Source organism: Hypanus sabinus, chromosome 22, assembly GCF_030144855.1.
Source record: "Hypanus sabinus isolate sHypSab1 chromosome 22, sHypSab1.hap1, whole genome shotgun sequence".
In the NCBI taxonomy this organism is placed as follows: domain Eukaryota; kingdom Metazoa; phylum Chordata; class Chondrichthyes; order Myliobatiformes; family Dasyatidae; genus Hypanus; species Hypanus sabinus.
In genome coordinates, this window is record NC_082727.1 from 65721231 (window position 1) to 65738299 (window position 17069).

The 17069-nt window shown below is 39.5% G+C and overlaps 1 protein-coding gene across 1 annotated transcript in view; it reads left to right on the forward strand.

Annotated features, from left to right (window-relative positions):
- Nucleotides 1-17069, forward strand: part of LOC132379690 (uncharacterized) — a 168094-nt gene that overhangs the window by 10559 nt on the left and 140466 nt on the right. The window contains exon 2 of the mRNA XM_059947949.1: nucleotides 10431-10550. The gene's annotated coding sequence lies outside the window, so the exon portion shown is untranslated. The remainder of the gene's footprint in view (nucleotides 1-10430; nucleotides 10551-17069) is intronic.

The following is a 17069-nucleotide window of genomic DNA, read 5'->3' on the forward strand; positions in this document are numbered from 1 at the left end:
GTGCAGAGGAGATTTACAAGGATGTTGTCTGGATTGGGGAGCATGCCTTACGAAAACAGGTTGAGTGAACTTGGCCTTTTTTCCTTGGAGTGATGGAGGATGAGAGGTGACCTGATAGAGGTGTATAAGATGATGAGAGGCATTGTTCAAGTGGATAGTCAGAGGCTTTTTCCCAAGGCTGAAATGGTTGCCACAAGAGGACACAGGTTTAAGGTGCTGGGGAGTAGGTGCAGAGGAGATGTCGGGTAAGTTTTTTACTCAGAGAGTGGTGAGTGCATGGAATGGGCTGCCGGTTAAGGAGCCGGATACGATAGGGTCTTTTAAAAGACTCCTGGAGAGGTACATGGAGCTTAGAAAAATAGAGGGCTATGGGTAACCCTAGGTAATTTCTAAAATAAGTACATGTTCGGCACAGCATTGTGGGCTGAAGTGTTGTATTGTGGTGTATGTTTTCTTTGTTTCTATTATATTTCTATGTTATATTGACTGTCCTGTTTTGTACATACTATTCATTATAAATTACTATAAATTGCACATTTAGACAGAGACATAATATATATGAGGAGCAAATATATTTATGTTAAGGATGTATTTAATAAAGGCAGTTCAGTTCAATTCATTTCAATTCAAGTAGACTCGTGTGTGGTACCTTTTCAAAGGCTTTCTGAAAATCCAAGTATACAACATCAACCAATTCTCCATTGTCTATCCTTGTTATTTTTCAAAGAATTCCAACAAATTATCAGGCAAGATTTTCAACTGAGAAAACTATGCAAACTATGACCTGTTTTATATTTGCCATCAAGTACCTCGAGACCTCATCCTTTAATAATCGACTTCAACATCTTCCCAACCACTGAGGTCAGCTCAACTGGTCTATAGTTTCCTTTCTTCTGCCTCTCTCCTTTCTTGAAGTTTGGAATGACATTTACAATTTTCCGGTCTTTGGAACCATTCCAGAACCTGGTGATTCTTGAATGATCATTACTAATGCCTCCATGATCTCTTTAGCCACCTCTTTCAGAACTCTGGGTGTACACCATCTGGCTCAGGTGACATATCTACTTCAACCCTTTCAGTTTTCCATGAACTTTCTTTCTAGATATGGTAACTTCTTTGCAACTTTTACGCTTTGATCAAGGCACCTATCGCCCACCTTCACTCCAAAGAGAAAAGCTCTAGCTTGCTCTGTCTTTCCTCTTAAAACTTGTTCTCTAATTCAGGTAGCATTCTGGTAATTATCTTCTGTACCCTCTCAAAAGCGTCCACATTCTTCCTAAAATGTGGCGACCAGAAATGAACACAATATTCCAGGGATGGTCTAACCAGGGTTTTATAGAGCTGCAACAATACCCAGCGGCTCTTGAACTTGATTTCCCCCAACTAATGCAGGCCTACTCAACCTACACCTTAACCGCCCTATCACCTTGCGTGGCAATGTATGGACTTGTGCCCAAGATACCTCTGTCCCACCACATTGTCAAGAATGAGAACACTCACATGATATTTAATGAATGATAGCATAATTCTGCACTGTTTACACAGCTTCATTTTACCGGCTGCATTGACATTAATAGTGGAAAAAGTAAAACCTCCCTCATAAATAAGATGGACAGATGTTCAGTGAGACCTTTCTCATTGACTACACCCTGCCCCCTGCCCCTGTGATCTCTGCCACCCTCTGAGTCTTATGACCATGTAAGGGTCTTGGCCCAAAACATTGACTATTTATTAATTCCTGTAGATGCAGTTTGGCCTTCTGAGTTCCTCCAGTATTTTGTACTTGCATCTGCTCTGGCAGTAGTTTTCTCTAGTTTCTCAAATTGTCAGCTGTGTCCAGCAATTTCTCATCCCACCTGAGGCTGCTTTTTACAGGCCCTTTACATGGATGAATTTTACTTGTTACATGGAGAAAGTGACAGATCAAGGTTGGGGGAATATTGGCAAGATATTCTCAATCCATGAACACATTAAAACCATTGATTTAGCATCTCTGACGCCAATAATGCTTAGGATGGAGACGTGTCTAAGGCAAAACAAGTGAAAGAGAGGTGTTGTACAGGAGTCAGAAGTCTAGAGTGCTGTTGATTTTCTTGGTTACTCAGAATCCAAACTTTATAATGGATTGAAATAAATAAATGACCCACAGCTGTGGAATTAACTCTTAAAATTAAATGTTTATTGAAATTGAAATCCCATTGGATTACAAACTGGCCACAGCCAGTACAAAGCTGATTTAGCCGGAGTAATATTTTTTTCCAAACTCAAACCCGACTGCCATTAATACAATGATTCCAGCATACTATTGATCTGTTTGAGTAAGAGACACAAATTACTAAGGAGTGTGGAGTTACAGTTAAAACAGGCAATTAAGTTACCTAATAAGTTCAGTTTAGTGTCATTCAGCCATACAAGTGCATACCCCCAGATGAAATGAAGTAATTATAAACACAAATATAAAACCTCTTTCATAAACTAAAAGAATAAAATTCTGAATTAAATAATATTTACATTTTGTCCCTTGCAACAATTCCTTCCCATCAATCTCAGTAGAGATGTGATCTCTATTGCAATTAACCCGATACATATGGACAGAAGAAATAGGAGCAGGATTCAGCACCAGGCCTGTCAAGTTTGCACCACCATTCAATTAAATCATGATTGACCTATGCAGCTGACTGAACAGAAGAATGGACCTGCTATGATTTTTGATGTCCAATTTGCCATCAGACCTTTTTCCTGGGGTCAGAGACCAAGCACCTTTGGTCATCTTTGGTTAATCAAAGTCTACCAGAGGCCTTTAATTTTTTGAATCTCAGCTCGATCCAAATGTGGCAAAACAGTAGGATCCTTTCATTTTCTATCTGCATTTTCCTGCCTATTTCTGCAAGCTCTGTCATATCCCATAGGACTTGAGCCTTGCTGTGTTTGCTTATAAAGTTTGCTCCAACCCTAACCTGAAGACATTTAATTCTTTTAATACCCAGCCCAAAGTAAACCTGACATATATTTTCAAGTTCTGTTAAGATCAGATCAGGTAGCCAGGCTCTAAATAGCAATCATATGTTTGATATTACTGTTCCAAAAGTCTGATTCATTATGTATGAATGCAAATGATAATAAAAACATTATAAGACTATGTTATCTTCCCTGCAGGTGCCTTCAGCTTTATACTGAGCCTTAACTGTAGGCAGGGACAATATTGACTGTAATATCATTAAATGACCAGAGGTCCTATAACTGCAACAATTCAGAATTAATTCAGATGGAGTGTAATGTGTCTGTTCTTTCACCTTTTTTTTGTAAGGTCTTGTCTGAAAGCCAAAATAAGTTGCTCAACTACAATAGGCAAGTTTGAATTATAAACATTCCTGAAACTGGTAATAACTGGGAGTGCAGCCTTCAGCATTTGAATGATAAGGACAGCCAGCACTGACTACAATAGCTTTAAACAGTACACTAACACAAACAGTGAAGACAAGTAAATTGGAATGGTGATTTAAAGAATGTCAGGTAAATTCAAACAAAATTTGTACTATTGCAAAGCTGTAGAATAATAGTCAGATCTTTGCTGAAGTGGCTGAATTGGGAGATAAAGGGCAGTACAAAGAAATAGGCAAATATGTTTTCAACAATGCAAGGTACCAGGAAGTAGGGAAAAAAGGGCTGTAACGTAAACAGCATCTAGGGATTACTTATAGAGAAATCAGGAAAGAAAATAAGAAATTAGAAAGAAAAATTGCAGTGGTTTATCAAGGGGAATAAGAAGTTTTCAGTTATATTCACAGAAGGCTGAGGATTAGAGAACACTTCGGAACTCTAAAGGATAAGACTGGCAGATTAGTCGTAGAGGATCAGGGCATGGATGCATTTTTAAATGGGTTCTTCACTTCAGTTTTCGCAAGAGAGGTTTCCTGATCCCATAAATAAGATGACTGGGAGAGCAGGGAGTGTTTAGTGAAGATAGATATTCGAAGAGGAAGTGTTATTAAGGAACTGGAGGCCTGACTGCGTACATTTGGGAATTCTTGAACAACATAGAAAGCGGGAGCTTTAGCAGATATCTTTTTTTTAGCTCCTTGAGAGCAAGGATAGTACCTAAAGAAGATAGGTGATGTGGCTTTGACTTCTGAGATTTTATAGAGTAATGTTGTTTTTAATGAAAACTAGTACGGATTTAGGAGGAACAACTAAGCTGAGGGTGGTGAAGTGACAGTAGATGTAAGAATATAATCTAGATGAGAAAAAAAATTTGAAAAAGTATATTAGAAAAAAACGGATACAATGATTACAGTTTGATTTAAGAGAGAAATCAAGCAACAAAATAGTGAATTATTATAAATTATTATTGTTGAGCTACCTTACTGAAGAGCTGGGTTTAAATAACCACTTTTTAGTGTGAACATAGATGAAAATAATTAATGCAGAATGTCTAGATTTGTTAAGAGGAATAAAACTAAACGCAATGATTATCCTAATTTAGTGGATCCATGAAAATTTGTGTTCGAAGTGAGGTTGACATGTTTACAAGCATTGAAGTGATTGTAAAATTCAGCAGTGTCAAATTTATTTTGGTAATTGACATAAGCTCTCATCATAGCTTTGGATTTGTATTAGCATCTGGACTAATAGGGATGTGGAACATCTGGCTGGTAACAAATATTTGAAAAATGTGACACTGGAAGGAGAAAAACTTGATAAGTATTTATGAGTTTTAAATAGATATTAGCTTTTGGTACAACATGAAGCAAGCATAGCTGACAGGGAATTGAGAGCAAAAATAAAGTGAAAGGAAACCCAATTAAACAAGATGAAAAGCATTTGTGAGAAAGTAGTACCATGCATTTGAGAGTATTCCAGGATGCAGTTTCTAGAAGGTGGCACTTTGCCTTGGACTGCCAATGTCTCTCTATGCTTTTGCTGCTTTAGAAAAACAAGGTGCCTTTTCTATCCTATGTATGCTAATCAATTATTTTTGAAATGTAGTGTATATTGTTTATTGCATCATCCAGGTTGTCCAGAGCAAGATCTTACAAAAAACCAATGTGGTACAATAGCAGTTTGCTTTCTTATGAACTAGCATAAGATCCTACATACTGTTTTTTTTAATGGGTGTCCTCTGACAATATACAGCAGTGATGACTTGGTATTGCAATTACAAAGCAGTATAGATAAATAAGTTCAGAATTACCAGGTGGCTGTATTTAGGGGCATCAGTACTAACTCTAAAACCCAGATATATTAATACATTTTATTGTCAAGAAAATGCACTCAAATTTTATACATGTGTATAGATTACTTTCATACATTTTTGAGATTAAGCTTTGTATCAATAGATAGGCATTCAAAGTTGCACCTTAATGGCCTTTTCACTGGTCACCAGCTCAGGCCCCTAAATTTAGATGTTTCTTCAAGGCATCATGTGGTATGAGTATCAAGAAAGGCAGTTTTTGTTTCTGTTTACATGTACTTTGTGATTTGTCACTAACATGACCTCAGGAATCACATTAATGAATATAATGGGAAATATATGCACCGAGCAATCTGCTGGAGGAACGTAGCAGGTAGAGCAACATTTAAGAAGGGAAAAGGAATTGTCAATGATTCTGGTCAAAATCCTGCATCAGGACTGAGACTAGAGGGGGAACATGTCAAACATAAAGTGCAGAGGGCAAGTGGTGAGACTGAGGTCAGAGATGATTGGTGAATTGAAGGGTGGGGGGGTATTGGATGATGGGCAGATTGAACCAGGTAGGGGAGATGGGTGGAGTTGGAAAAAAGGACAGGTAGATGATCAATGGAGGCAGACAAAACAAAAGGAGAAAGATGGAGTCAAAAAGAGAGTGGGGAGGATAAAGGTAGTTGGGTGACTGTCAGGAGAGGGAAGGGGAATAGACATGAAGAGCAGAGCACCCCTGTGGCCATTCCCATCAACAATAAGTAAACAGTTTTGGATACTGTTGGTGGGGACCACCTACCAGGGACAAGTTGCAGTGGTTGCATCTCTGACACCGAGACTGGACCCTCAACTTAGAAGCAAGGAGGGAAAAGAGGAGAGCAGTAGTGATAGGGGATTCGATAGTTAGGGGGACAGGTAGGAGGTTCTGTGGAAGAGATCGAGAATCCTGGATGGTTTGTTGCCTCCCTGGTACCAGGGTCCGCGATATCTCGGATCGAGTTCTCAGTATTCTCAAGAGAGAGGGTGAGCAGCTGGATGTCGTGGACCATGTAGGGACCAATGACATGGGTAGGAAGAGTGAGGAGGTCCTGAAAGGTGAGTTTAGGGAGCTAGGTGCCAAGTTAAAGACAGATCCTCCAGGATAGCAATCACAGGATTGCTTCCAGTGCCACCTGCAGGTGGGTTTAGAAATAGTAAGATAGTGCAGATCAACAAGTGTCTGAAGGCATGGTGCAGGATGGAGGGCTTCAGATTTATAGATAATTGGGCAGTTTTCCAGCGAAGGTGGGACCAGTTCCAGCAGGACAGTGTACATCTGAACTGGAGGGGGACAAATATTCTTGCAGGTAGGCTTGCTAGAGAGGCTCCAATGGATTTAAACTAGATACAAGGGGGGAGGGGAACCAGAGTGTAGGAACAGATGTATGGGAGAAGGAAGAAAAAGAAGACAGTAAAGTTCTTTGTACTGCTAGAGATAAACAGGGAGGAAGAGGTGGAGAATTTCTTAAATGCATTTGTTTTAATGCTAGGAGCATTGTAAGAAAGGTGGATGAACTTAGAGTATGGATTGATACCTGGAAATATGATGTTGTAGCTATTAGTGAAACATGGTTGCAGGAGGAGTGTGATTAGCAACTAGATATTGCTGGATTTCATTGCTTCAGGTGTGATAGAATCGGAGCGACAAGAGGGGGAGGTGTTGCATTGCTTGTCAGAAAATATTACAACGGTGCTCTGGCAGGATAGATTAGTGGGCTCGTTTAGGGAGGCTATTTGGGTGGAATTGAGGAATGGGAAAGGTGTAGTAACACTTATAGGTGTGTATTATAGACCACCTAATGGGGAGCGAGAATTGGAGGAGCAGATTTGCAAGGAGATAGCAGATGTTTGTAGTAAACACAGGGTTGTAATTGTGGGAGATAATAATTTTCCACACATAGACTGGGAAGCCCATACTGTAAAAGGGATGGATGGTTTGGAGTTTGTAAAATGTGTGCAGGATAGTTTTTTGCAGCAATACATAGAGATACCGACTAGAGAAGGGGCAGTGTTAGATCTTCTGTTAGGGAATGAGATAGGTCAGGTGACGGAGGTATATGTTGGGGAGCACTTCGGGTCCAGTGATCACAATGCTATTAGTGTCAATATAATTATGGAGAAGGATAGGACTGGACCCAGGGTTGAGATTTTTGATTGGAGAAAGGCTAACTTTAAGGAGATGCGAAAGGATTTAGAAGGAGTGGATTAGGACAGTTTGTTTCATGGGAAGGATGTAATAGAGAAATGGAGGTCATTTAAAGGTGAAATTTTGAGGGTACAGAATCCTTATGTTCCTGTTAGGTTGAAAGGAAAGGTTAAAAGTTTGAGAGAGTCATGGTTTTCAAGGGATATTGGAAACTTGGTTAGCAAAAAGAGAGATATCTACAATAAATGTAGGCAGCATGGAGTAAATGAGGTGCTTGAGTAATATAAAGAATGTAAGAAGAATCTTAAGAAAGAAATTAGCAAAGCTAAAAGAAAATACGAGGTTGCTTTGGCAAGTAAGGTGAAAATAAATCCAAAGGGTTTCTGCAGTTATATTAATAGCAAAAGGATAGTGAGGGATAAAATTGGTCCCTTAGAGAATCAGAGTGGATAGCTATGTGTGGAGCCAAAAGAGATGGGGGAGATTTTGATCAATTTCTTTTCTTCGGTATTCACTAAGGAGAAGGACATTGAATTGTGTAAGGTGAGGGAAACAAGTAGGGAAGTTATGGAAACTATGTCGATTAAAGAAGAGGAAGTACTGGCACTTTTAAGGAATATAAAAGTGGATAAATCTCCGGGTCCTGACAGGATATTCCCTAGGACCTTGAGGGAAGTTGGTGTAGAAATAGCAGGGGCTCTCACAGAAATATTTCAAATGTCATTAGAAATGGGAATGGTGCTGGAGGATTAGCGTATTGCTCAGGTGGTTCCATTGTTTAAAAAGGGTTCTAAGAGTAAACCTAGCAACTATCGGCCTATCAGTTTGATATCAATGGTGGGTAAATTAATGGAATGTATTCTTAGAGATGGTATATATAATTATCCAGATAGACAGGGTCTGATTAGGAACCATCAACATGGATTTGTGCGTGGAAGGTCATGTTTGACGAATCTTATTAAATTTTTCGAAGAGGTTATGAGGAAAGTTGACAAGGATAAAGCAGTGGCTGTTGTTTATATGGACTTCAGTAAGGCCTTTGACAAGGTTACGCACGGAAGGTTCAATCATTAGGTATTAATATTGAAGTAGTAAAATTGATTCAACAGTGGCTGGATGGGAGATGACAGAGAGTAGTGGTGTATAACTGTCAGGTTGGAGGCCGGTGTCTAGTGGTGTACCTCAGGGATCTATACTGGGTCCAATGTTGTTTGTCATATGCAGTAATGATCTGGATGATGGGGTGGTAAAATGGATTAGTAAGTATGCAGTTGATACTAAGGTAGGTGGCGTTGTGGATAATGAAGTAGGTTTTCAAAGCTTGCAGAGAGATTTAGGCCATTTAGAAGAGTGGTCTGAACAATGGCAGACGGAGTTTAATGCTGATAAGTGTGAGGTGCTACATTTTGGTAGGAATTATCCAAATAGGACATACATGGTAAATAGTAGGGCATTGAAGAATGCAGTAGAACAGAGTGATCTAGGAGTAATGGTGCATTGTTCTCTGAAGGTGGAATGTCACGTGGATAGGGTGGTGAAGAAAGCTTTTGGTATGTTGGCCTTTATAAATCAGAGCATTGACTATAGGAGTTTGGATGTAATGTTTAAATTGTACAAGGCATTGGTAAGGCCGAATTTGGAGTTTTGTGTTCTGGTTACCGAATTATAGGAAAGATGTCAACAAAATAGACAGACAGACATACTTTATTGATCCTTAGGGAAATTGGGTTTCGTTACAGTCGCACCAACCAAGAATAGTGTAGAAATATAGCAATATAAAACCATAAATAATTAAATAATAATAATAACTAAATAATGCGAAGTGGAAGTTAGTCCAGGACCAGCCTATTGGCTCAGGGTGTCTGACACTCCGAGGGAGGAGTTGTAAAGTTTGATGGCCACAGGTAGGAATGACTTTCTATGATGCTCAGTGTTGCACCTCGGTGGAATGAGTCTCTGGCTGAATGTACTACTGTGCCTGACCAGTACATTATGGAGTGGATGGGAGACATTGTCCAAGATGGCATGCAACTTGGACAGCATCCACTTTTCAGACACCACCGTCAGAGAGTCCAGTTCCACCCCCACAACAGCACTGGCCTTATGAATGAGTTTGTTGATTCTGTTGGTGTCTGCTACCCTCAGCCTGCTGCCCCAGCACACATCAGCAAACATGATAGCACAGGCCACCACAGATTCGCTTTACTAGAATGTTACCTGGGTTACAGCACCTAAGTTACAGGGAAAGGTTGAACAAGTTAGGTCTTTATTCTTTGGAGCGTAGAAGGTTGAGGGCGGGACTTGACAGAGGTATTTAAAATTATGAGGGGGATAAAAAGAGTTGATGTTGATGGGCTTTTCCCATTGAGAGTAGGGGAGATTCAAACAAGAGGACATGAGTTGAGACTTAGGGGACAAAAGTTTAGGGGTAACATGAGGGGGAATTTCTTTACTCAGAGAGTGGTAGCTGTGTGGAACGAGCTTCCAGTAGAAGTGGTAGAGGCAGGTTCGATACTGTCATTTAGAGTAAAATTGGATAGGTATATGAACAGGAATGGAATGGAGGATTATGGGCTGAGTGCGGGTCAGTGAGACTAGTGAGACTAAGCGTTCAGCATGAACTAGAAGGGCCGAGATGGCCTGTTTCTGTGCTGTAATTGTTACATGGGTATATCGTTATAATTGTGCAAACTTCTGTTATTTATAATCTATGCATTTTAGATGTTTGAGCTTTAGACAGAAATTCTAAATTTGCGGATGCTGTACAAGCAAAATGTGGGTCTGGGGAGGGAAATAGGCAAAAGTGAAAAAGATTGCAACAAATTACAATAGTACATTTAATAAAATTGTGGACTGACCGTGAACTATTTGGGATCAAAGGTTTTTCTTTATCATATGGTCTTCACAATGAGCGGTGACACATTTAATCTTATAATGAATAAGAAGGGGTTAATGTAGAAAGTGATTGTGTACAGTTCTGGGCATGTCTGGGACTGATTTTTAAAAAAGGAATCAATTGTGAGAACTTGTATTACAATTCATTTTCTGTGTATTTCATCCATACAGTTACAATTAGCTCACACTTAAGTGACTGCTCCTTTTCTTACAATGGCATTAAAGACAAATCATCAGAAAAATGTGTCATCAGAGACTTAAATTGCCCCATACTTGGGGCAATCTCACCAGGTAAGGAAAATGACATTGTGCCTTGCTGTCTACCTGCATCGTACTTTTCTGTAACTGTAACACTTTATCCTTCATTTATGTATTATCATGTTCTACTTAAATACACCAAATTCATCTGTGGGAACGGCATGCAAGACAAGCTTTGGTATGTGTGACAATAATAAACCAATTTACCAATGTTATCAAGTTATAAATTTCACTTCTGTAAGCTTCAGAATACAGGTGTTAGTAATCAGTTAAATGGCATATGAACAAAATATGAGAAGAAAAATTGGCCAACTCAAAAATATCTTTCCATTATCCATTCAAAACCAACCATTCAATTATCCAACATCCATTCAAAAATAAGAAAAACAAAGAATAATTTTGTTGTTTTTGAAGTATAATTATTTTATAGAAGTTTAAAGCTGCTCTTTTTCAATATTTTGTTATCAAAATCAATATAATAGAGTGAAACACAACACATATTTTCTTGCATCAGTAAGAAATATAGCAGCAACTTCTCAAAAATGTATCTTCTTATACACCTGAAATGATTTCCATATCATGTGTAGAAAATGATGTCAATTTCCCACACATTGTCCCAACAGTGACCATTAAGCACTTTCAGACACTAGATCTCAACAGTCAGCAGTCAACTGTAACTATCTATTGATTTCCTTCCATATCACTGTCTGGTATGGAGGGGCTACTGCACAGGACTGAAAAAAGCTGCAGAAGGTTGTAAATCTAATCAGCTCTATCTTGGACACTAGCCTACAAAATACCCAGGACATCTTTAGGGAGCAGTGTCTGAGAAAGGCAGTGTCCATTATTAAGCACCTCCAGCACACAGAGCATGCCCTTTGCTCACTGTTATCATCGGGGAGGAGATACAGAAGCCTGAAGGCACACACTCAGCAATTCAGGAACAGCTTCTTACCCTCTGCCATCCAATTCCTAAATGGACATTGAAGCTTTGGACACTACCTCACTTTTTTAAATATACAGTATTTCTGTTTTTGCACATTCTGTTAAATCTATTTAATATACGTAATTGATTTACTTGTTGATTATTATGTTTTATTTTATTTATTATTTTTTTTCTCTCTGCTAGATTATGTATTGCATTGAACTGCTGCTGCTAAGTTAACAAATTTCACATGCTGGTGATAATAAAACCAATTCTGATTCTGACAGTGATTTCATGGAGTTCAGTCCCAAATCTTCTATTTGCTTAATTTCCCACCCTCTGATCCATAGTGCCCTGAAACTTAGACCCTGATTTGTCAATTCTGGATCCAACAGAGCCCTAGATGAAGGTCTTGATATCCTATATTCCCTTCACTTATTTGTCGACGTCACTGATATGATATTGTATTTGAGTTGGGCCTGATTCACAGGGCATTGTGCTTCCCATCTTATCACTTCTCAAAGTAGAGGCTCCAGTTTTGCCTTAATCAAGATACCAACTCTCAGTCCTTCCCTACCCAACTGAAGACGTAGGATCCAAACACCTATGCTCAATTAGCCCTTGAATCCTTGCTCCCTTCCTTCACTCTTGATTCAAGACTCTGATCTTTCTTACTCTATCCACTCTTGCCTCATGTCTGCTCTTCTCTACAACCATGTTCCTGACCATTGTACAAGGGTCTTAAAGAACACAGCTCTAATGTCTACTTTTACTACCTCTAAAGAACTGTGACCTGTGAGAGAAAGAATCTTGCCATCTTGCCTTATCTGTCTGCAGCTATGCTCCCATTTATAGATTACCCAATTGGTGGGGCGGGGGGAAGAGATTCTTAGCATCTAGCCAGTCAAGTGCACTCAATAAATTTCAAAAAAGGTCATCTTTTCTGCTTACTTTCTGCTTTTAACCCTAATATGTCTCAGCCTATCTTGTTCAACGATTCACCCTAACAATAAACTTAAATGTACCTTCCCTGAAGTGCCTCCAATGTGAGTAAAAAGACTAAAACTGAAGTAAGAAGACTAAAACTGTATGCAATGTCCAACTAGTGTCCTGAAATTCGTAGTAACATTTACCTCCTTTTATTCTCTAAGCCATTGCATATTAATGCATTGCTGAGAGACTGGTGTAGGGAGCAGGACTTTGTGTTCCTGGATCATTGTGGCCTCTTCTGGGGGAGGTACGACCTGTACAAAAAGGATGGGTTACACCTAAACCCAAAAGAGTCAAATATCCTATGAAACAGGTTTAATAGAGCCATTAGGGAGGGTTTAAACTAATTTGGTAGGGGGAAGGGAACCGGAGTGATAGGGCTGAGGAAGGGGAAAAAAGAAATAAATCAAAGATGGCATGCAACAGAAATGATAGAAAGGACAGGCAGGAGATGAGGTATAATCACAGCCAGTGGGATGATTTGCAGGGCAATAAAGGCATGTGCAGTTAAAACAAAAAGCAACAAATACTGGACTGATAGGATGATATTTGGATGCACGCAGCATAAAAAATAAAATGGATGACTTGAAATTCAGCTATAGATTGGCAAGTATGATGTTGTGGCCATCTCTGAAACTTGGCTAAAGGATGGCTGCCGTTGGGAGCTGAATGTCCAAGGAGATGCAGAGTATCAGAAAGACAGGGAGTGGTGTGGCCCTGTGTATAAGACGTAATATTAAATCATTAGAAAAGGATGACTAAGAAGGTGCAGAGTTTCTATGCGTTGAGTTAAGAAAATTCCAATGTATTAGGATTTCATTGGTATAAAGGAAATTACAATGGCATGAGAGCGGAACTGGCCAAAGTTAACTGGAAAGGGACACTAGCAGGAAGAACAGCAGAGCAACAATGGTTGAAGTTTTTGTGAAAAATGAGGAAAGTGCAAGACAGATATATTCCAAATAGGAAGAAATTTTCGAATGGAAGAAGTACACTACTGTGGCTGACAAGTGAAGTAAAAGGAAAAGAAAGGGTATATAAGGAAGCCAAAGCTAGTGGGAAGATAATTGGAAAGCTTTTTAAAAAAAACTGCAGAAGGAAACTAGGAAGGTCATTAGGAAGGACCAATAAAAAATGACAATGGAGATATTGTATTGAGAGATGCAGAGATGGCAGAGGAACTGAATGTGTATTTTGCATCAGTCTTCACAGTGGTAGACATCTGCAGTGTACCAGACATTCAAGAGTGTCAGGGAAGTGAAGTATGTGCACTGAAAATTACGACTGAGAAGGTGCTCAGGAATCTTAATGGTCTGAGGGTGGAAAAATCTCCTGGACTTGATGGAATGCACCCTCGGGTTCTGAAGGAAGTAGCTGGAGAGATTGCGGAGGTATTAACAATGATCTTTCAAGAATCAATAGATTCTGGCATTGTACTAGATGAGTGGAACATTGCAAATGTTACTCCACTATTTAAGAAGGGTGGGAGGCAGCAGAAAGGAAACTATAGACCTGTTAACCTGACATCAGTAGTTGGGAAGTTGTTGGAATTGATTGTTAGGGATGAGATTACGAGGTACCTTGGAGGCTCATTTCAAGATAGGCCGAAGCCAGCATGGAAAGGAAAATCCTGCCTGACTAACCTCCTGCAATTTTTTGAGGACATTACAGGGTAGACAAAGGAGATGTAGTAGATGTGGTGTACTTGGATTTTCAGAAGGCCTTTGACAAGGTGCCACATTTGAGGCTCCTTGGCAAGATAAGAGCCCGTGGAATTACAGGAGAGTTACTAGTATGGGCGGAGCATTGGCTGGTCAGCAAAAAAGAGCTAAGTGGGAATAAAGGGATCCTTTTCTGGCTGGCTGCCAGTTATCAGTGGAGTTCCACAGGGGTTGGTGTTCGGACAGCTACTTTTTATGATGTATGTCAATAATTTGGACTATGGGATTAATGGATTTGTGGCTAAATTTGCCGATGATACAAAAATAGGTGGAGAAGCGGATAGTGTTGGAGAAACAGAGAGCTCACAGAGAGACTTAGATAGTTTAGTGGAATGGACAAAGAAGTGGCAAATGAAATACAATGTTGGAAAGTATATAGTCACGCAATTTGGTGGAAGAAATAAACAGGCAGACTATTATTTAGATGCAGAGAGAATTCAAAATGCAGAGATACAAAGGGACTTGTGCAGGATACTCTAAAGGTTAACCTGCAAGTTGAGTCGGTGGAGAAGAAGGGGAATACAACGTCAGCATGAATTTCTAGAGGTATAGAATAGAAGAACAGGGATATGCTGCTGAGGCTGTATAAGGCACTCGTGAGGCCACACTTGGAATATTGTGTGCAGTTTTGAGCTCCTTATTTTAGAAAGGTTATACTGATATTGAAGAGGATTCAGAGAAGATTCACGAGAATGATTCCATGAATGATAGGGTTACCGTATGAGGAACGTCTGATAGCTCTTGGGTTGAATTCCCTGGAGCTCAGGAGAATGAGGGGGTATCTCATAGAAACATTCTGAATGTTAAAAGGCCTGAACAGATCAGAGATGGTAAAGTTATTTCTCATGGTAGGGGAATCTAGGTCAAGAGGGCATGACTTTGGATTGAAGGTCGTCCATTTCGAACGGAGATGCTGAGAAATTACTTTCACCAGAGGGTGGTATATCATTGGAATTTGTTGCCACAGGCGGCTGTGGAGCCCAAGTCATTGAATGCATTAAAGCAGAGATAGGTAAGTTCTTGATTAACCAGGGCATCAAAGGGTATGGGGAGAAGGCAGGGGAGTGGAGATGTCTAGAAGATTTGGATCAGCCCATGATTGAATGGTAGAGCACACTCGATGGGCCGAATGGCTTACTCAGCTCCTATATCTTATGGTCTTATGGTCAATAAAGGTCAAAATTATATTTGCCTTCCCAATTTATAATATATTTAATGTATGTACAAGGACATTCAGATCTATGTGAAGAAGCATTCTGTAATCTTTCTCCGTTTAAATAATACTTGGCTTTTATAATATTCTCACTAAAGTGAATAAACTTGCATTTCCCCAAATTATGTTCAGTCTGACAAATATTGTCCTTTCAGCTGTAAAGCTCTTCATGTCTTCCTCAACTGGCTGATTTAACAGTCTTTGTATTGTAGCAAATTTCACTACATTATATTCTAAATTTTGATTTTAGTGGCCATCTAATAGATTGTTTTGGGCACACAAAAGAGCTTTTATGCAGTCATTGGTTATTTTGAAACAAATGTAAGAATTGAATCTTTCCGTATGAGGGGAACCAATTTTCATGTGTGATCCATATGAAAACTATGAATTTCTCTGTTGCAGTTATTAAGCATTCTCTCATAGATCCTTCTGGGGAAAATAAATATTTAATTAATAATGGATAATGTTGCATCCATTTTTTTTGTGTTACTTTGTAGTTAAGGTATAATTTTTTTTGTTGCCCACACATTGCTGCAAAACAGTATTTGAATTTGGACCCAAGCAATACTTTCAAACAAAAGTTTCTGTCAACAGAAAGGTCTGACTAATATGAAATAGTTGATAAATCCATTGCCATGTTGTCATACCTGGAAATGTATGAGACACACACCTGTTCCTTTATCCAGCAGTTTACACTGATTGGTCTAATCTCAAATAATAATGAGTCAGCCTACAGAGAAGAAGTCATCACCCTGACACAGTGGTGTCAAGAAAACAACCTTTCCCTCAATGTCGCAAAAACAAAGGAGCTAGTTGTGGACTACAGGAGGAATGGAGGCAGACTAACCCCTATTGACATCAGTTCATCTGGGGTTGAGAGGGTGAACAGCTTTACTTCCTCAGTATCACCAAGAATCTCACGTGGTCTGGACATACTGGCTGTGTGGTGAAAAAGACACCTCTTTCACCTCAGATGGTTGAAGAAGTCTGGTGTGGGCCCCCAAATTCTAAGAACTTTCTAAAGGGGCACAATTGAAAGCATCCTGACTGGCTGTATGACTGCCTGGTATGGGAACTTTATTTCCCTCAATCTCAGGACTCCGCAGAGAGTGGTGCAGACAGCCCAGCACATCTGTAGATGTGAACTTCTCACTATTCCAGACATTTACAAAGAGAGGTGTGTAAAAACGGCCTGAAGGATCATTGGGGACTCGAGTCATCCCAACCACAAACTGTTCCATCTGGGAAATAGTACCACAGCATAAAAGCCAGGACCAACAGGCTCCTGGACATCATCTTCCACCAGGCTATTAGATTACTTAATTCATGCTGATGCAACTGTATTTCTATGTTACATTCACTATCCTGTTTAACAAAGATTTGTTGTAAATTACAATAAATTGCACATTTAGACAGAGAACTAAAGATTTGTACTCATGTATATGAAGGATGCACAAATGAAGTCAATTCAATTCAATAGATACGAGGTTGGTTTGGCAAATAAGGTGAAAGTAAATCCGAAAGGTTTCTACAGTTATATTAAAAGCAAGAGGATAGTGAGGGATAAAATTGGCCCCTTAGAGAATCAGAGTGGTCAGCTATGTGTGGAACCGAAGGAGATGGGAGAGATTTTGAATGATTTCTTCTCTTCGGTATTCACTAAGGAGAAGGATATTGATTTGTCTAAGGTGTGGGGAAACAAG